The 20,780-nt window shown below is 44.8% G+C and overlaps 4 non-coding genes and 1 pseudogene across 4 annotated transcripts; all 5 read left to right on the forward strand.

The window, feature by feature from the left end:
• The first annotated feature begins 100 nt into the window (after nucleotides 1-100).
• On the forward strand, nucleotides 101-235 carry LOC135046094 (U1 spliceosomal RNA; annotated as a pseudogene).
• A 702-nt stretch (nucleotides 236-937) lies between these two features.
• LOC135046173 (U1 spliceosomal RNA) lies at nucleotides 938-1,101 on the forward strand. The gene has a single exon (XR_010238521.1). It is a non-coding gene; the product is annotated as a U1 spliceosomal RNA (small nuclear RNA).
• Nucleotides 1,102-1,252: 151 nt separating this feature from the next.
• Nucleotides 1,253-1,415, forward strand: LOC135046081 (U1 spliceosomal RNA). The gene has a single exon (XR_010238451.1). It is a non-coding gene; the product is annotated as a U1 spliceosomal RNA (small nuclear RNA).
• A 671-nt stretch (nucleotides 1,416-2,086) lies between these two features.
• LOC135046179 (U1 spliceosomal RNA) lies at nucleotides 2,087-2,250 on the forward strand. The gene has a single exon (XR_010238526.1). It is a non-coding gene; the product is annotated as a U1 spliceosomal RNA (small nuclear RNA).
• Nucleotides 2,251-3,225: 975 nt separating this feature from the next.
• LOC135046164 (U1 spliceosomal RNA) lies at nucleotides 3,226-3,389 on the forward strand. Its single transcript, XR_010238512.1, has one exon. It is a non-coding gene; the product is annotated as a U1 spliceosomal RNA (small nuclear RNA).
• Nucleotides 3,390-20,780: the final 17,391 nt, after the last annotated feature.

Genomic DNA, 20,780 nt, shown 5'->3' on the forward strand with positions numbered 1-20,780 from the left:
GTTCTTCTTTCAAGAGTTCCATTGTGCTGCCTCAGTTGGATCTCCTTCACTTGACAGGGGGGTGCCCGAGCAGCGACCCTCCCCAGCTCTAGCCCAACTCCTACTTACCTGCCAGGTGAGATACTATGATCATGAAGTTGCTTCTCCCAGGGCAAGGCTCACCCATTGCACTCTGGGTGTGCTGCCCCTGCGATTTCCCCAAATGTGGGAAACTTGACTGCATAATTTGTGTTTCCCCTAGTCGGCTCTCATATAATTCAGATCTCTTTGTCTCAGGTCTCTCTCCAGCCTAGTTTGCTGTCTGTTTCCACTTCTTTTTTCTTGAGCCCCTCCCTTCTACACCCTTGTGCACTATCCTGTCTTCTCCTCCTGTCTGCTTACTTTGTGCCTTCCGATGCACAATGCAAACTACAGGTAGTGCTGCAGGGCCCACACCCTTTTACTTGCCTTACAGAGCAGCTCTGGAGCTGTTACAGTGCCAAGCTGCTGCAAGAAATCAGCTTGAATGCTTCAGGGGCTGGGGCATGGCCAACATGAGCCCCACACCGAAGGAGGGTGGGGGTGTTTAATGCGAACTAAGGGTCATCCAAGCGCCGCAAAAGGCCGCCATGCCCTGCATACCCCTTTTCTCTTTTCATATGCAGATGAGGGTTCCAGCCAACTTTGGCCCACTGCTTGGATGACATCACTGTATGCAAATCCGTCTTCTGCAGACCTTCCCCCAGGAATGCTTGTACTAGTTGTTGCATTTGGTTTGTTGTTTGGGGGTGCTTCAGTATTAGGCAGCCTTCTGCCCTCCCATGTTCATCTGAAAATATGTGTTCTCCCGGCAGTTGTTGTCCCCAGATGAGAGTTCCTTTGTGCTGCCTCAGTTGAATCTCCTTTACTTGACAGAGATGTGCCTGAGCAGCGGCCCTCCCCAGCCCTATCCCAAATCATACTTATTTTGCATAGGAGATACCATGGTCATAAAGATTGTTCTCCCAGGGTGAGGTTCATTCATTGCATTCTGGGTATGCTGACCCCTGTGATTTCCCCAAATGTGGGAAACTCAACTGCATTATTTGTGGTAGTGGGGGACTGTGTTTGTGTTTTCCTCTGGTCAGCTCTGGTAAAAGTCAGATTTCTTTGTCTCAGATCTTCCTCTAGCCTTGTTCTTCTTTCGAGAGTTCCATTGTGCTGCCTCAGTTTGATCTCCTTCACTTGACAGGGGGTACCCGAGCAGCGACCCTCCCCAGCTCTAGCCCAACTCCTACATACCTGCCAGGTGAGATACTATGATCATGAAGGTGCTTCTCCCAGGGCAAGGCTCACCCATTGCACTCTGGGTGTGCTGCTCCTGCGATTTCCCCAAATGTGGGAAACTTGACTGCATAATTTGTGTTTCCCCTGGTCGGCTCTCGTATAATTCAGATCTCTTTGTCTCAGGTCTCTCTCCAGCCTAGTTTGCTGTCTGTTTCCACTTCTCTTTTCTTGAGCCGCTGCCTTCTATGCCCTTGTGCACTCTCCTGACTTCTCCTGTCTGCTTACTTTGTGCCTTCCAACGCACAATGCAAACTACAGGTAGTGCTGCAGGGCCCACACCCTTTTACTTGCCTTTCAGAGCAGCTCTGGAGCTGTTACAGTGCCCAGCTGCTGCAAGAAATCAGCTTGAATGCTACAGGGGCTGGGGCATAGCCAACATGAGCCCCACACCGACGGAGGGTGGAGGTGTTTAATGCGAACTAAGGGTCATCCAAGCGCCGCAAAAGGCCGCCATGCCCTGCATACCCCTTTTCTCTTTTCATATGCAGATGAGGGTTCCAGCCAACTTTGGCCCACTGCTTGGATGACATCACCGTATGCAAATCCGTCTTCTGCAGACCTTTTCCCAGGAATGCTTGTACTAGTTGTTGCATTTGGTTTGTTGTTTGGGGGTGCTTCAGTATTAGGCAGCCTTCTGCTCTCCCATGTTCATCTGAAAATATGTGTTCTCCCTACAGTTGTTGTCCCCAGATGAGAGTTCCCTTGTGCTGCCTCAGTTGAATCTCCTTTACTTGACAGAGATGTGCCTGAGCAGCGGCCCTCCCCAGCCCTATCCCAAATCATACTTATTTTGCATAGGAGATACCATTGTCATGAAGATTGTTCTCCCAGGGTGAGGTTCATTCATTGCATTCTGGGTATGCTGACCCCTGTGATTTCCCCAAATGTGGGAAACTCGACTGCATTATTTGTGGTAGTGGGGGACTGTGTTTGTGCTTTCCTCTGGTCAGCTCTGGTAAAAGTCAGATTTCTTTGTCTCAGATCTTCCTCTAGCCTTGTTCTTTTTTTGAGAGTTTCCTTGTGCTGCCTCAGTTGGATCTCCTTCACTTGACAGGGGGGTGCCCGAACAGCGACCCTCCCCAGCTCTAGCCCAACTCCTACTTACCTGCCAGGTGAGATACTATGATCAGGAAGGTGCTTGTCCCAGGGCAATGCACTCTGGGTGTGCTGCTCCTACGATTTCCCCAAATGTGGGACACTTGATTACATAATTTGTGTTTCCTCTGGTCGGCTCTCGTATAATTCAGATCTCTTTGTCTCAGGTCTCTCTCCAGCCTAGTTTGCTGTCTGTTTCCACTTCTCTTTTCTTGAGCCGCTCCCTTCTATGCCCTTGTGCACTATCCTGACTTCTCCCGTCTGCTTACTTTGTGCCTTCCAACGCACAATGCAAACTACAGGTAGTGCTGCAGGGCCCACACCCTTTTACTTGCTTTACAGAGCAGCTCTGGAGCTGTTACAGTGCCCAGCTGCTGCAAGAAATCAGCTTGAATGCTTCAGGGGCTGGGGCATAGCCAACATGAGCCCCACACCGAAGGAAGGTGGAGGTGTTTAATGCGAACTAGGGGTCATCCAAGCGCCGCAAAAGGCCGCCATGCCCTGCACACCCCATTTTTATTTTCATATGCAGACGAGGGTTGAAGCCAACTTTGACCCACTGCTTGGATGACATCACCATATGCAAATCCATCTGCTGCAGGCCTTCCCCCAGGAATGCTTGCACTAGTAGTTGCATTTGGTTTGTTGTTTGGGGGTGCTTCAGTATTAGGCAGCCTTCTGCCCTCCCATGTTCATCTGAAAATATGTGTTCTCCCTGCAGTTGTTGTCCCCAGATGAGAGTTCCCTTGTGTTGCCTCAGTTGAATCTCCTTTACTTGACAGAGATGTGCCTGAGCAGCGGCCCTCCCCAGCCCTATCCCAAATCATACTTATTTTGCATAGGCGATACCATGGTCATGAAGATTGTTCTCCCAGGGTGAGGTTCATTCATTGCACTCTGGGTATGCTGACCCCTGTGATTTCCCCAAATGTGGGAAACTCGACTGCATTATTTGTGGTAGTGGGGGACTGTGTTTGTGCTTTCCTCTGGTCAGCTCTGGTAAAAGTCAGATTTCTTTGTCTCAGATCTTCCTCTAGCCTTGTTCTTCTTTCGAGAGTTCCCTTGTGCTGCCTCAGTTGGATCTCCTTCACTTGACAGGGGGTGCCCGAGCAGCAATCCTCCACAGCTCTAGCCCAACTCCTACTTACCTGCCAGGTGAGATACTATGATCTTCACTGTTAGGGCAATCAGGATGTGGAATTACCTGCCAGGGAAGGTGGTAATGGCGGACTCTGTAATTGGATTTAAAAAAGGAATGGATACATTTCTGAATGAAAAAGCTATCCAAGGTTATAATACTTAAAATATCAACATGGTTAATCCGGGGGTAACATGAGTTATAGTAGCTAACTAGTCATAAAACATTATTCAGCAAGTATGTAGAATCATCACAACTTAAAACAGGTTGAACACGATGGGCAATTTGCCTCTATTCAACCTCAAAAACTATGTTACTATATGTTACTATATTACTATGTTACTGTAGTATACAGAACACCACAATGTAATGAGCAGTGATAGTGAGCACTGATGAGGATACTAGAACTGACACTGAGCAGCAAGATGCAGCACTGGACTATTAGTAATGTACTGTAGTATGCTGAGCACCACAATGCAGCACAAGACAATGAGCAGTGATACTGAGCACTGATGAGGATACTACTGAGAACTGACACTGAGCAGGAGAGACACACTACTAGTATTACTGAGCAGCAATAAGTAACCACTGATACTGGGCACTGATATTGAGATTTCCACTGAGAGAACATAGCCACGTCCTCTCCGCTCTCTCTTCAATGCACGAGTAAAAATGGCAGCAACGCGCAGCTCTTTATATGGAATCCGAATCTCGCGAGAATCCGACAGCGGGATGATGACATTTTCCCTTGTTCAGGTTTTCCGAGTCAGGCGGGAACAACCGAGCCTGCCTCGGACCAGTGTAAACCACGTGGAGTTCGTGGGGAATTCGGTTCTCGGAGAACCGAACCCGCTCCTCTCTACCTTATACCCATCAATTTTTTTATTTTCAATCTAAGCCCCTGCAGTTTTCTGAAAGCATCTGCTTCGCTATGATGATCAACAAGTCACAAGGGCAAACACTCAGGGCTTGAGGCGTAGATCTTAGGACCAGCTGCTACAAGCATGGCAGAGGTGTCACTATCACTGGTGACACCCAGAGAGGTGGCGAGGGAGATTGTAATGCAGTGCGCGCAGATAAGCAGTGCAATGGTAAAAAGGAGGCATGGTTTCATAGGTAGGGGCGTGGCCTGGTGGCCTGAATCTACATTTTGTTGCTCCGGGTGTCCCGGGGGTTGGGGGCTGCACCCGGGGACTAGTGTGTGTGCGGTGCTGGCTCCTGCACAGTGACAGGGCATGGCCACCCAGCATGACGCCTCCATTCTTGACCATGCTGTAATTGCAGTCGCACTGCAGTTCAGCGTGATCATAAAAAATGGTGTAGCCTCCTGCTGGTGCAGACTGTATGTGCGCGCAGGAAGCCGCCACCATTTTTGTGATCACAGCGGCTGAATGTGATGTCATACAGCCGCTGTGACCACGCCCCCTGTGTCTCCTCCGTTGCAGACCCCATTTTGAAGCCTTGCCCCCGCACCGCTCCATCCCTGACTTGGAAATGGAGTGTTGTTGACCCCCCTCTCCCCCCCCCCCGCCCCGATTGACAGGCAGAGGCGATCGCATTCTCTGCGGGGTGCCGCAGAAAATGCAGGCACATGCGTATGCTCTTAGCAATTTTTGCAGTTGGATCGCTTATTGTGATTGCAATCCAACCTGAATCAGGCCCTATTACCTATCACAATGCGCTGCGGGCAGTACAAAATTGGGATAATATAGGAGTAAAACTCCCAGACCTGTGCTCCTTAACTGTACCTGGTGGCTAGTGGAGCGGCTGCCCAGTAATCAGTGTCCACGCCAGTGCGCACACGGTCCACCCCCTACGGCCACGCTCCCCTTCATCAGCGGCCTCGTGATCCGGAAGGGCGGTGTGTGTGTGACTGACCTTAGGAAGAAACTGGAGCCTCCGCTGCAGTGACCCAGCAACCAGGGCACGGGAGTATACAGCGCCGCTGGGAGTGATGAAGCTGCAGTAAAGATGTCTATTAGACCTAGCCTGCTGCAGCCCTAGTAGATTCTCATAAAACAAGTTCTTCTTTTCTTGTCAAAATTAATAGCTAAGATTAGGCTGCCTGAGGCAGGCCCCTGTTAAGTGGCCTGCTACTGAAGGCACCAACTACAAACTGAGCTCCCTGTTCATGGAAGCGGGGTTATAGAGGAGGATGCGCTGAGCATCTTGGGAACAGTCAAAAGCTTTGAGCCGGTTGGTGCCTCAGATCAAGATCCTACTCTACACCCCAATGTGAATCCTTGTGGAGTCCAGTGTACCCCACAGAAGAAATTAATGTGTCACACCCATTGGCAGCAACCTTAGAATAGCTGCTGACGGGCACAATTGAGAAAGGAAGGGGGGGGGGGGGACATTTGAATCCAGCACATAGATGCAATTCAAATATGTAATTTGTACCTTCCTATTTTAAAATATAATGGATGAACCTCACCCTGTGAGAACAATCTTCATGATCAAGAGATCTCATATGCAAAATAAGTATGAGTTGGGATAGGGCTGGGGAGGGTGTCTGCTCGGGCAGCCCCTCCCCCGTCAAGTTAAGGAGATTCAACTGAGGACGCACAAGGGAACTCTCGTCTGGGGACAACAACTGCAGGGAGACCACATCTGTTCAGATGAACATGGGAGGGTGGAAGGCTGCCTAATATTGAAGCACCATCAAATATCAAACCATATGCAACAACTAGTACAAGCATTCCAGGGGGAAGGTCTGCAGAAGACGGATTTGCATACGGTGATGTCATCCAAGCAGTGGGCCAAAGTTGGCTGGAACCCTCATCTGCATATGAAAAGAGAAAAGGGGCATGCAGGGCATGGCGGCCTTTTGCGGTGCTTGGATGACCCCTAGTTCGCATTAAACACCCCCACCCTCCTTTGGTGTGGGGCTCATGTTGGCCATGCCCCATCCCCTGAAGCATTCAAGCTGATTTCTTGCAGCAGCTGGGCACTGTAACAGCTCCAGAGCTGTTCTGTAAGGCAAGTAAAAGGGTGTGGGCCCTGCAGCACCACCTGTAGTTCGCATTGTGCGTTGGAAGGCACAAAGTAAGCAGACGGGAGGAGAAGTCAGGATAGTGCGCAAGGGCATCCTTTTCTCTTAGTCCGTAGAGGATGCTGGGGTCACATTAAGAACCATGGGGTATAGACGGGATCCGCAAGAGACATGGGCACTTTAAGACTTTCAAAGGGTGTGAACTGGCTCCTCCCTCTATGCCCCTCCTCCAGACTCCAGTTATAGGAACTGTGCCCAGGGAGACGGACATTTCGAGGAAAGGATTTATTGTTAAACTAAGGTGAGCATCTTACCAGCTCACACCTTAAGTAGTGATGAGCGAGGTTCGGTTTTACTCGGTTTTACTCGGTTTTACTCGGTTCTCAAAACGGCATCTTATTGGCTATCCAAAACACGTGACATCCGTGAGCCAATAAGATGCCGTTTTGAGAACCGAGTAAAACCGAGTAAAACCGAGTAAAACCGAATCCGCTCATCACTAACCTTAAGCATGCCGCAGAACGTGGCATTCAACAGAACACAAGCCAACGGCATGAACAATTGCAGCAAAAAGCTGACCAGAACCATAACACAACAGGAAGTTAGTTGAGGAAGTTAAAAAGAGACTCGAACCACATGCTAACATGCCTGAATTTAAAGAAAGGGATAGGATCGTTACTGAAAAAATTGATAAATTTGAACAAACGCTTCTAGATACCAAATGTACAAAATTTAGGCGAGACTTTGATGATTATACGAAAGGAACAGTGAGAACATATAAACTAAAGAATAGGGAGGAACAGATAGAACAGCGAGGGAGACCATACGAAAAACTACAAGGTCGACCATATAATAAATCAACATCCAATAGACGCAGGAAATTTTCCACTAGAAAAACTTATCCCTCTCCCCATAGGAACTTCAACTATCCCCAACATAGAGAACGGGAATATACGAGACATTACTGGCCAAATAGCTCTCCTACTTTTAGGAGAAATAAAAGAAATGAAATAGAAACCCCCTATTCCAGATATCCCCATCCAATATCCCCTAGAATACAGGATAGACCAACCTATGACACACAGAGTAGAGGGGCGAGACCTAAAGAAAGAGATCTAAATATGAGCAGAACGGAAACCACAACAGAGGGTTTTTTAGACAAACGCCCAAACAAATTACATTGGGATCAAATACCACATGCGAACGAACAACAGATAACATCAAAAAGAGGAAGAAGAAGTACAGATTCAGAGGTAGAAGAGGGGGTAAGAAAGAAAAATACAAGAAACTAAATAGAAATAAGAATAAGGGCACAAAGACCTCCAATATTTTCAATTTATCTACAAAAGTTCTCTCAGACTCTGAAATTACCCTCCTAAATAAGGGCCTTACATTTTCCCCATCCACTCCCCCAAACATCTTCACTTTGTTTGTGGAACTTAATAGATACATCAGAACTTTATGCCGTAAAAGATTCTTCGCTAAACAACACATAAAACAAAGGAAGGAGGAAGCTATACCTATAGTGCTTGATGATGGGGACCAGATAGCTCTGGATATATTGGAGGAACTGGCTAATACAGAACAATGTACCCCCAACAAAACAGAGAAACTGTACGACATATCCAGAAAGAATTTTAAACAGAGATCAGAATTTTTCCCAATTAAATCCAAAGGTTCCAGCATAGAAACCTTTTATAAGGTGACCATGGATGATTTTAAGACAATGTGTTCTGACATTCATCTCCATTCACATAAGAACAAATCTAACCTATCTCGACAAGAGAAAAGGGCCATCAATAATCTAACTAGGGATAAATCCATTATCATTAAGGAGGCCGACAAGGGGGGAGGGCTTGTCATACAGAACAAAACCGACTATATACTGGAGGCCACAAGACAGTTAGAAAACCCCGAGTTCTACACCAAACTAAGCAGTGATCCCACCCGAGAATTCCTTCTGGAGCTTGTTACTCTTCTGGGGGGGGCTCTAAGCGATGAAGTCATATCCAAAGACGAATACAATTTTCTTTATTCTGCACACCCTGTCACCCCGGTTTATTATCATTTACCCAAGATACACAAATCTCTCACCTCACCCCCAGGGCGCCCTATTATATCTGGTATTCACTCCCTCACATCCAACCTATCTTATTATGTAGACTCATACCTACAACCACGTGTACCTACACTCAGGTCTCACATCAAGGACACTACTCACTTTTTATCCCTTATCAAAGATGTGAAATGGCTTAATTCATATGCATTCCTAACTTTGGATGTCCAAAGTCTTTATTCAAATATCCCACACGAGAAAGGCTTACTCACAATATCTAACCGACTCACTCAAGATGGGGACCTGAGTGAGATACACAAGAAATTCATAATTGACTCTATTTCTTATATCCTTCATCACAATTATTTTTTGTTTCTACAATCTCACTATTTACAAGTCAAGGGTACCGCCATGGGGACCAGGTTCGCCCCCAGCTATGCCAACCTCTATGTGGGCGAATTGGAGGAACAACTTATCTGGAGGGGAGGCTGGGAGGCGCACCTGGTCCTATAAGGCAGGTACATTGACGATCTTTTTATTATTTGGGATGGGGACTCACATTCAGCACAGTTATTTGTTGATTCTCTTAATTCTAACACTTATGGTTTAACTTTCACACACCAATATCACTCCCAATGTATTAACTTTTTGGACGTGTCACTTGAAGTTAAAGATGATACAATCTACACTACTAATTATGCTAAGGAAGTAGGCACTAATGCATATCTACACTATTCCAGTGCACACTACCCCCCCTGGAAGAGGAATATCCTCAGGGGACAACTCATACGCCTCAGACGCAATTGCTCTGATATAATATCTTTTGAAGCCCAAGCATCCGAGATGCTAAAATCGTTTGAACAGAGAGGGTACCCTACAGTTCTTCTAAATAAAGCACTTGAAGAAGTTAGAAAAATAGACAGAAACACGTTACTAACTAATAAGAAAAAGGATAAAACTAACCTAATAGAAGATGAGAAACCAATAGCATTCATTTCTACCTATAACAGTCACTGTTCCCAAATCAAACAAATTATAAAGAGAAACCATAATATCCTTAAACAGGATTATCTAATAGCCCCCCTGCTACCAAGCGACCCAGTTTTTATCTTTAAGAAAAATAGATCCCTTAGAAATTCATTGGCACCCAGCTTTTTGAAACCTGATTTAAAACCCACAGCCCAATTAGACTCCTGGCTTCCATCTAATACTAAGGGGTTTTTCAAATGTGGAGCAACCAGGTGTATCACCTGCAACTATATAGATAATAGAACTAAGACCATTAAAATTGAAGATAGTGGGGCACTATATGAAATTAAACACTTCATTAACTGTAATTCATCATATGTTATATATATACTCTCATGTGAATGCGGACTCAAATATGTAGGGCGTACCACCAGAAAACTCAAAATCAGGTTTCTTGAACACCGGAGAAATATTATTAAAAGACTGTCATCCCATAGTGTCTCCCAACACTTCCATGAATTCCACCAAGGCAATCCCAACAGCCTTAAACTAATTGGAGTGGAGCACATCCCTATAACCAATAGGGGTGGGGACCGTTATAAAAAACTATGCCAACAAGAAACTTATTGGATGTTTAAAATGGGCTCCATTTACCCTGGCGGTCTTAACGATGCCGTAGAATTAAATACCATAATATGAAATATTGCTAATAATTAATCTTTCTCCCACATGGAGTATACATGGCTTTCCTCTAAAAATTACAATTCTGTTCATAAATTATTGTCTCGCCCTTTCTAGTGAACTTTTTAGTGATCTGTTCATCACGCTGAAACCTCTGAATCAATATTACAATAAATAATAAAATATTAAATATTTATATATTAATAGAGGGGACATTTATATGGTCCCTATACCACTATATCTATTATAATATTTAGATAAAATCAATATACTGAGAAATAATTAGTCATGAAGTATCACATTTTATTAATTCATTTAGGATATTAATATTTAGATTTTTACCCATTGGATGCGATAACATAATGTTTAAAATACTTATTATTAGAACTTAAATATACCCCCCTCCCATAGTCTGAACATTGGCCCTGTTGGGTCAGATCCCTAAGCCACCTAAAAAGTATGAGTTCCAATTGAATCTAAATCTAAATGTAATCCCTATCTCTGATAACTTGGTTGGCGGAAGTACTATGCCTCTAACGGACTGGTGGGCGGAAGTAATGCCTGTAATGATTCATAGACAATGACGCAATCACGTCCTCCCTAAACACACGGACTAGGGCGGACAAGTCGCTACGGATCATGGTCTGTGTAATCGAATACACTATCCGGTTGCCTAGCAACCGTCTCCCCGCTCTCCCGCACGCTATAAGACATACAATACAAAGCCCCGACCACGTGACATAAGTCACGTGATCGGAACAAAACGGAAATATGCAATTTCAGTCCCGCTCTCTACATGTTCCTCCACCTATAATGGAAGCTGTCAATATCATCTCCATGACAACAGGATCCACAACAAATTCAGTTATTGGTTAATGCTCTTTTACACACTTCCTGTTTGTCTTTATTCACTTACTTACATATCAATAAAGGCCTTTAAACAACTCGGTTTTTATAAATAATGTATATATCTGCTACCTATCATATGCTACTCGAAGTAGGTCTGTCTCAGCTCATAAGTTTATTCTGATTTTATGCATCTAGCCCTAAAAGTGATTATGCAATTGCACTCAGGTGTTTCAAGGGGCTAATTAGCCACCATATTAGAGGTGGTATATAAACCCCACATGTTTTAGACTGCACATACCTTTGAGAAAGCTGCCAGCTGATTGCAGCGAAACGCGTCAGGTGAACCAGGGACCCCTGCCAGGAATTGACTCCAAGGAGGACCGAACCATTCCCCAAGCCTCGTCCAGACGATTTTTCTAATTCTCAGACTCCACATGGCAAACATCGCATAAAGGACTGCAGTAACCGTAATGCATGAGGAGCTCTCCACTACAGATTTCGGAGCACATTACCCTCTAACGGTAACTTGTCCATACATTGGACCTTGCCTAAATTCTGAGACTACTGTATAAGCTGGACTATAATGATATAGGGGAAATACATCAGGAACGGTCACTGCATATATCTCCACAAAGTCTAATTCCATATCTGGCGGATTGGTTAGTCCCTTGGGATATTTATTTACATTTTAGAAATTGTATTATTTAATACTTTACACATGTGCATATTTTTAATATAATCCTTATATACCTATTGTACTATTTTAGGAATAAACTTGTTTTATTGATTATACCAATAGTGTTGTATTCATCAAATCTAGCGCAGTCTCACCACCCCCTTTCTTTTGCAGAACCATAACACAACATGTGTATAACCACAAGTAATAACTGCAGACACAGTATGGACTGGGACGGGTGCCCAGCATCCTCTACGGACTAAGAGAAAAGGATTTACCGGTAGGTATTAAAATCCTATTTTCTCATACGACCTAGAGGATGCTGGGGTCACATTAAGAACCATGGGGTTATACCAAAGCTCTTGAACGGGTGGGAGAGTGCGTACGACTCTGCAGCACCGAATGACCCAACTTGAGGTTATCATCAGCCAAGGTATCAAACTTGTAAAACTTAGCAAAAGTGTTTACTAAATAGCTGCTCGGCAAAGTTGCAATGCCGAGACTCCCCGACCAGCTGCCCAGGATGAACCCACCTTTCTAGTAGAATGGGTCTTCACCTAATTCAGTAACGGCAATCCTGCCGTGGAATGAGCATGCTGAATCTTACCACAGATCCAGCGCATAATGGTCTACATGGAAGCAGGACACCCAATCCTGTTGGGAGCATACAGGACAAACAGAGCCTCTGTTTTCCTAATCTGAACCGTTCTGGTGACATAAATTTTCAAAGTTCTGACCACAGCCAGAGACTTTGACTCAACGAAGGTGTCAGTGGCTAAAGGCACCATGTGGAAAGATGAACCACCTTCGGCAGAAATTGTTGACGTGTCCTCAATTCTGCTCTATCTTCATGAAAGATCAAAGATCAAAAGCTCTTGTGATACTGCATGGTTTGTACTGTTTTCCATGTGCTCCCAGATCTTTCAAGCAAGTAGCATGGTCAAGAAAGTTCTGTTTGAAAAGTAACAACATTTACTGTCATTGTTATAGAATTTGGGAGAAAAAACAAGAAGAAATCTGCACTGTTGACGCACTGGACAGAATGAATGAATCATAAAATATAACCTTTATTAAGTATGTATTAAAATTGGATAAATATTAATATTATTATCCCAAACTGCAGTGAAACATAAAGGTTAAAATCACAGAACTAACATACATGTGCATAAGAAGAATAAAGAGATGTGAAAAAAAGGTTTAAAAAGCGTGTCCGTGTGTGATTATTTTTGAAGGCACAACCCTGGCGGGGTTGTTTATATAGATATATATGTTGCTAATAATCACTTTCTAGCGTAATGTTATTAAATAGCTGTTAGTATCTATGTCGTCAGGTACCACTGGGTCATATCCTATATACTCCCTTCACTCAATAGGGGTTACCTCCCGGGAAGCCATCCCCATTGGCGAATTTGTGGGGGTGATTGAGTATAACCGGTAAGCTAACCTCCAATTTGTGGGGTGCTTAGGTAGATGGGGATCACTTATTTCTCTGTGTCCCCTAAGACTATATTCCTAAATTCAATACCATAGGGGGATAGCTTTCTATATCGGATAAGGAATCACTTGATAGGGAAATCTCTATGCATCATGGAAAGATCATATTTATTAATATCCAAACTAAAAAAATGATGAATAGCTTTAATTTAGCTGTTTAGATATAGTTAATTGGCGAGATATACCAACAGGTGCGGTTGCCTTAAGGAATATGGCAATTCCAATATAAATAGCAGCCCTCCTTCATATAATCAGCCAGATCTTATTAAATCTGGTCCAGATATAGCCGTTCAGATATACTTAATTGACAACATATATCAATCGGTGGGGTTGCCTTAAGGAATATAGCAATTCCAATTCTCATATAAATAGCAACCTTCCTTCATATATTCAGCCAGATCTTATTTAATCTGATCTAGGCGTAGGCAATAATGCTTTCCTTAGAGGTATAGCCACCTCAATTCTTATTAGGAAGCAAAGTGTCTGTCATAATGGTTTATCCAATTCATCTAAGAAATAATATATTCCATGTGTCAGAGATTCATTACTCTCTATTTACACTGTTAAAGAGTTAATTCTTATTATGTTACAGTGTAATGAAATTATCATATAGGGAGATGTGGCAATTCCATGTGCTATATATATAATAACCCTTAGTGGTCCAGATTCCACAATGAGGAATTTTCTTATAAACCGCTGAAACACACAGCTGTTTGACTGACTTCCAAATATATCTATCTCACTTTGTAACAGTCTTATGATAGAGAAACTGTTACATATTCGGTCACTTAGTTATCTAAAGGTAAACAGACTCAGTGTGAGGGTAATATAATATATCAAATGCGCTGTCAATAATCGTGGTAACTGGTGTAATAATGTGGTATATTGAGTATGCTAGTAAGGCATATAACTGCTCTCCAGCCTTTAAGTGTTACCAATCAATTTGTTACACTGTAAAGGATTTATGGTGTCCTGTTAGGACATGCAGCTGCTAGGCTGACTCAAAGATTTATCCATTTGTAACAATTATGTAACAGTTATATACATGTTACTGGTATTACATAGAAATAGTATGACACAGGCCAGCAGTCCCATGTGTCTAGATTCCACAATAGGAGATTTTCTTTGTCTTATAAACTGCTGGAACACACAGCTGCTAGACTGACTTCAAATATATATATTACTTTGTAACAGTCTTATAGTAAAGAGACTGTTACACACTGTCATTTAGTTATCTCAAGGTTAGCAGATTCTGTGTGAGGATAGTGTTCTGTTAGAACAGGGGTGGCCAACCAGTTAGAGGCAAAGAGCCAAAAAATATCTGTAGTCAAGCGAAAGAGCCACTGCCATGTGCGCGCCGAAGGCGCGCCCAAAAAATGGGGCGTGGCCTAGCTGGCACAAGGCTACGCCCCATTTTTGTGTGTATGCCTTCAGTATGATGTTCGTAGGAGCATGACCGTGTGTATCATTCTCCCCCATTTTTAATCACGCAGGTGGTGAGCCCAGCACATAGAAAATAACACATCATCTGCACACAATCTTCCCAGTATAAAACTTTGTTTACCTTTTTACTTTGCAAACATAGAGAAAGCCATATTCACATAAAATACACTGAAACAAGCCAGATCAAAAGAAAATACACCGAAAAAAGCCAGTTTCACATAAAATACACTCCACAAGAAAATACACTGGAAAAATACACTTCCACATAAAATGTTTTTTTTAAAACCCACAAACATAAAATAAATTTTGAAATTCAAAACCACATAAATTAATTGAAAAAGTCAGATTCACATAGTACACGTCTCCATGTGTCACTTTAGCCCCTCCCATGTCATTCCAGCCCAGGGACAGATTATAGGTGGGGTGACAGGGGACACAGTATCCACTATCCAGCATCCCCCCAGCTCCACATACAGTATCAAGCATCCCCCCCAGCTCCAAACCCAGTAGCCAGCATCCCCCCCAGCTCCACACACAGTAGCCAGCATCCCCCCCAGCTCCAAACACTGTAGCCAGCATCCCCCCAGCTCCACACACAGTAGCCAGCATCCCCCCCAGATCCAAACACAGTTCCCAGCATCCCCCCCAGATCCAAACACAGTAGTCAGCATTCCCCCCAGCTCCAAACACTGTAGCCAGCATCCCCCCAGCTCCACACACAGTAGCCAGCATCCCCCCCAGATCCAAACACAGTTCCCAGCATCCCCCCCCAGATCCAAACACAGTAGTCAGCATTCCCCCCAGCTCCACACACAGCATAACATCCAAGACCCGAGTATTCCCTCCTCCTCCCCTCTCACTCCCCGCAGGTATTTAGCATCTGATCTTCTCACCGCACGGCGCGTGGTGCTGGCTGGGCCGCCCTCACCGCACAGATGACAGCGGCGCCTGGGTCCCCCTCACCGCACAGATGACTGCGGCGCCTGGGTCCCCCTCACCGCACAGATGACAGCGGCACCTGGGTCCCCCTCATCATGCAGACAGGCTCTCATGGCAGGCTCCAGGCTCCACCACCACCCCCTCCTCCGCTGTGGCATTTAGACACCAGCCGCAGCCTAGACTGCATACTTACAATGGCGTCCACGAGTCCCGCAGCTGCATCCTCTCCTGTGGCAGCGGCTCCGCCTCTCATTAACCTCTCATTAAGCGATGTGACGTCCTAACTAGAGATGAGCGGGTTCGGTTTCTCTGAATCCGAACCCGCACGAACTTCATGTTTTTTTTCACGGGTCCGAGCGACTCGGATCTTCCCGCCTTGCTCGGTTAACCCGAGCGCGCCCGAACGTCATCATGACGCTGTCGGATTCTCGCGAGGCTCGGATTCTATCGCGAGACTCGGATTCTATATAAGGAGCCGCGCGTCGCCGCCATTTTCACACGTGCATTGAGATTGATAGGGAGAGGACGTGGCTGGCGTCCTCTCCGTTTAGAATAGATTAGAGAGACACTTGATTTACTAATTTTGGGGAGCATTAGGAGTACTCAGTACAGTGCAGAGTTTTGCTGATAGTGACCACCAGTTTTATTTATAATCCGTTCTCTGCCTGAAAAAAGCGATACACAGCACACAGTGACTCAGTCACATACCATATCTGTGTGCACTGCTCAGGCTCAGGCCAGTGTGCTGCATCATCTATTATCTATATATAATATTATATATATCTGATTATCTGTCTGACTGCTCAGCTCACACAGCTTATAATTGTGGGGGAGACTGGGGAGCACTACTGCAGTGCCAGTTATAGGTTATAGCAGGAGCCAGGAGTACATAATATATTATATAGTGAGTGACCACCAGACACACAGTGCAGTTTATTTAATATATCCGTTCTCTGCCTGAAAAAAGCGATACACACAGTGACTCAGTCAGTCACATACCATATCTGTGTGCACTGCTCAGGCTCAGGCCAGTGTGCTGCATCATCTATATATATTATATATCTGTCTGACTGCTCAGCTCACACAGCTTATAATTGTGGGGGAGACTGGGGAGCACTACTGCAGTGCCAGTTATAGGTTATAACAGGAGCCAGGAGTACATAATATTATATTAAAACAGTGCACACTTTTGCTGCAGGAGTGCCACTGCCAGTGTGACTAGTGACCAGTGACCTGACCACCAGTATATATAATATTAGTAGTATACTATCTCTTTATCAACCAGTCTATATTAGCAGCAGACACAGTACAGTGCGGTAGTTCACGGCTGTGGCTACCTCTGTGTCGGCACTCGGCAGCCCGTCCATAATTGTATATACCACCTAACCGTGGTTTTTTTTTCTTTCTTTATACATACATACTAGTTACGAGTATACTATCTCTTTATCAACCAGTCTATATTAGCAGCAGACACAGTACAGTGCGGTAGTTCACGGCTGTGGCTACCTCTGTGTCGGCACTCGGCAGCCCGTCCATAATTGTATATACCACCTAACCGTGGTTTTTTTTTTCTTTCTTTATACATACATACTAGTTACGAGTATACTATCTCTTTATCAACCAGTCTATATATTAGCAGCAGACACAGTACAGTGCGGTAGTTCACGGCTGTGGCTACCTCTGTGTCGGCACTCGGCAGCCCGTCCATAATTGTATATACCACCTAACCGTGGTTTTTTTTTCTTTCTTTATACATACATACTAGTTACGAGTATACTATCTCTTTATCAACCAGTCTATATATTAGCAGCAGACACAGTACAGTGCGGTAGTTCACGGCAGTGGCTACCTCTGTGTCGGCACTCGGCAGCCCGTCCATAATTGTATATACCACCTAACCGTGGTTTTTTTTTCTTTCTTTATACATACATACTAGTTACGAGTATACTATCTCTTTATCAACCAGTCTATATATTAGCAGCAGACACAGTACAGTGCGGTAGTTCACGGCTGTGGCTACCTCTGTGTCGGCACTCGGCAGCCCGTCCATAATTGTATATACCACCTAACCGTGGTTTTTTTTTCTTTCTTTATACATACATACTAGTTACGAGTATACTATCTCTTTATCAACCAGTCTATATATTAGCAGCAGACACAGTACAGTGCGGTAGTTCACGGCTGTGGCTACCTCTGTGTCGGCACTCGGCAGCCCGTCCATAATTGTATATACCACCTAACCGTGGTTTTTTTTTCTTTCTTTATACATACATACTAGTTACGAGTATACTATCTCTTTATCAACCAGTCTATATATTAGCAGCAGACACAGTACAGTGCGGTAGTTCACGGCTGTGGCTACCTCTGTGTCGGCACTCGGCAGCCCGTCCATAATTGTATATACCACCTAACCATGTTTTTTTTTTCTTTCTTTATACATACATACTAGTAACGAGTATACTATCTCTTTATCAACCAGTCTATATATTAGCAGCAGACACAGTACAGTGCGGTAGTTCACGGCTGTGGCTACCTCTGTGTCGGCACTCGGCAGCCCGTCCATAATTGTATATACCACCTAACCGTGGTTTTTTTTTCTTTCTTTATACATACATACTAGTTACGAGTATACTATCTCTTTATCAACCAGTCTATATATTAGCAGCAGACACAGTACAGTGCGGTAGTTCATGGCTGTGGCTACCTCTGTGTCGGCACTCGGCAGCCCGTCCATAATTGTATATACCACCTAACCGTGGTTTTTTTTTCTTTCTTTATACATACATACTAGTTACGAGTATACTATCTCTTTATCAACCAGTCTATATATTAGCAGCAGACACAGTACAGTGCGGTAGTTCACGGCTGTGGCTACCTCTGTGTCGGCACTCGGCAGCCCGTCCATAATTGTATATACCACCTAACCGTGGTTTTTTTTTCTTTCTTTATACATACATACTAGTTACGAGTATACTATCTCTTTATCAACCAGTCTATATATTAGCAGCAGACACAGTACAGTGCGGTAGTTCACGGCTGTGGCTACCTCTGTGTCGGCACTCGGCAGCCCGTCCATAATTGTATATACCACCTAACCGTGTTTTTTTTTTTTTTCTTTATACATACATACTAGTTACGAGTATACTATCTCTTTATCAACCAGTCTATATATTAGCAGCAGACACAGTACAGTGCGGTAGTTCACGGCTGTGGCTACCTGTGTGTCGGCACTCGGCAGCCCGTCCATAATTGTATATACCACCTAACCGTGGTTTTTTTTTCTTTCTTTATACATACATACTAGTTACGAGTATACTATCTCTTTATCAACCAGTCTATATTAGCAGCAGACACAGTACAGTGCGGTAGTTCACGGCTGTGGCTACCTCTGTGTCGGCACTCGGCAGCCCGTCCATAATTGTATATACCACCTAACCGTGGTTTTTTTTTCTTTCTTTATACATACATACTAGTTACGAGTATACTATCTCTTTATCAACCAGTCTATATATTAGCAGCAGACACAGTACAGTGCGGTAGTTCACGGCTGTGGCTACCTCTGTGTCGGCACTCGGCAGCCCGTCCATAATTGTATACTAGTATCCAATCCATCCATCTCCATTGTTTACCTGAGGTGCCTTTTAGTTGTGCCTATTAAAATATGGAGAACAAAAATGTTGAGGTTCCAAAATTAGGGAAAGATCAAGATCCACTTCCACCTCGTGCTGAAGCTGCTGCCACTAGTCATGGCCGAGACGATGAAATGCCAGCAACGTCGTCTGCCAAGGCCGATGCCCAATGGCATAGTACAGAGCATGTCAAAACCAAAACACCAAATATCAGTAAAAAAAGGACTCCAAAACCTAAAATAAAATTGTCGGAGGAGAAGCGTAAACTTGCCAATATGCCATTTACCACACGGAGTGGCAAGGAACGGCTGAGGCCCTGGCCTATGTTCATGGCTAGTGGTTCAGCTTCACATGAGGATGGAAGCACTCAGCCTCTCGCTAGAAAACTGAAAAGACTCAAGCTGGCAAAAGCACCGCAAAGAACTGTGCGTTCTTTGAAATCCCAAATCCACAAGGAGAGTCCAATTGTGTCGGTTGCGATGCCTGACCTTCCCAACACTGGACGTGAAGAGCATGCGCCTTCCACCATTTGCACGCCCCCTGCAAGTGCTGGAAGGAGCACCCGCAGTCCAGTTCCTGATAGTCAGATTGAAGATGTCAGTGTTGAAGTACACCAGGATGAGGAGGATATGGGTGTTGCTGGCGCTGGGGAGGAAATTGACCAGGAGGATTCTGATGGTGAGGTGGTTTGTTTAAGTCGGCACCCGGGGAGACACCTGTTGTCCGTGGGAGGAATATGGCCGTTGACATGCCAGGTGAAAATACCAAAAAAATCAGCTCTTCGGTGTGGAGGTATTTCACCAGAAATGCGGACAACAGGTGTCAAGCCGTGTGTTCCCTTTGTCAAGCTGTAATAAGTAGGGGTAAGGACGTTAACCACCTCGGAACATCCTCCCTTATACGTCACCTGCAGCGCATTCATAATAAGTTAGTGACAAGTTCAAAAACTTTGGGTGACAGCGGAAGCAGTCCACTGACCAGTAAATCCCTTCCTCTTGTAACCAAGCTCACGCAAACCACCCCACCAACTCCCTCAGTGTCAATTTCCTCCTTCCCCAGGAATGCCAATAGTCCTGCAGGCCATGTCACTGGCAATTCTGACGAGTCCTCTCCTGCCTGGGATTCCTCCGATGCATCCTTGCGTGTAACGCCTACTGCTGCTGGCGCTGCTGTTGTTGCCGCTGGGAGTCGATGGTCATCCCAGAGGGGAAGTCGTAAGCCCACTTATACTACTTCCAGTAAGCAATTGACTGTTCAACAGTCCTTTGCGAGGAAGATGAAATATCACAGCAGTCATCCTACTGCAAAGCGGATAACTGAGTCCTTGACAACTATGTTGGTGTTAGACGTGCGTCCGGTATCCGCCGTTAGTTCACAGGGAACTAGACAATTTATTGAGGCAGTGTGCCCCCGTTACCAAATACCATCTAGGTTCCACTTCTCTAGGCAGGCGATACCGAGAATGTACACGGACGTCAGAAAAAGACTCACCAGTGTCCTAAAAAATGCAGTTG

Source organism: Pseudophryne corroboree, unplaced genomic scaffold (genome assembly GCF_028390025.1).
Source record: "Pseudophryne corroboree isolate aPseCor3 unplaced genomic scaffold, aPseCor3.hap2 scaffold_915, whole genome shotgun sequence".
Classification (NCBI taxonomy): domain Eukaryota; kingdom Metazoa; phylum Chordata; class Amphibia; order Anura; family Myobatrachidae; genus Pseudophryne; species Pseudophryne corroboree.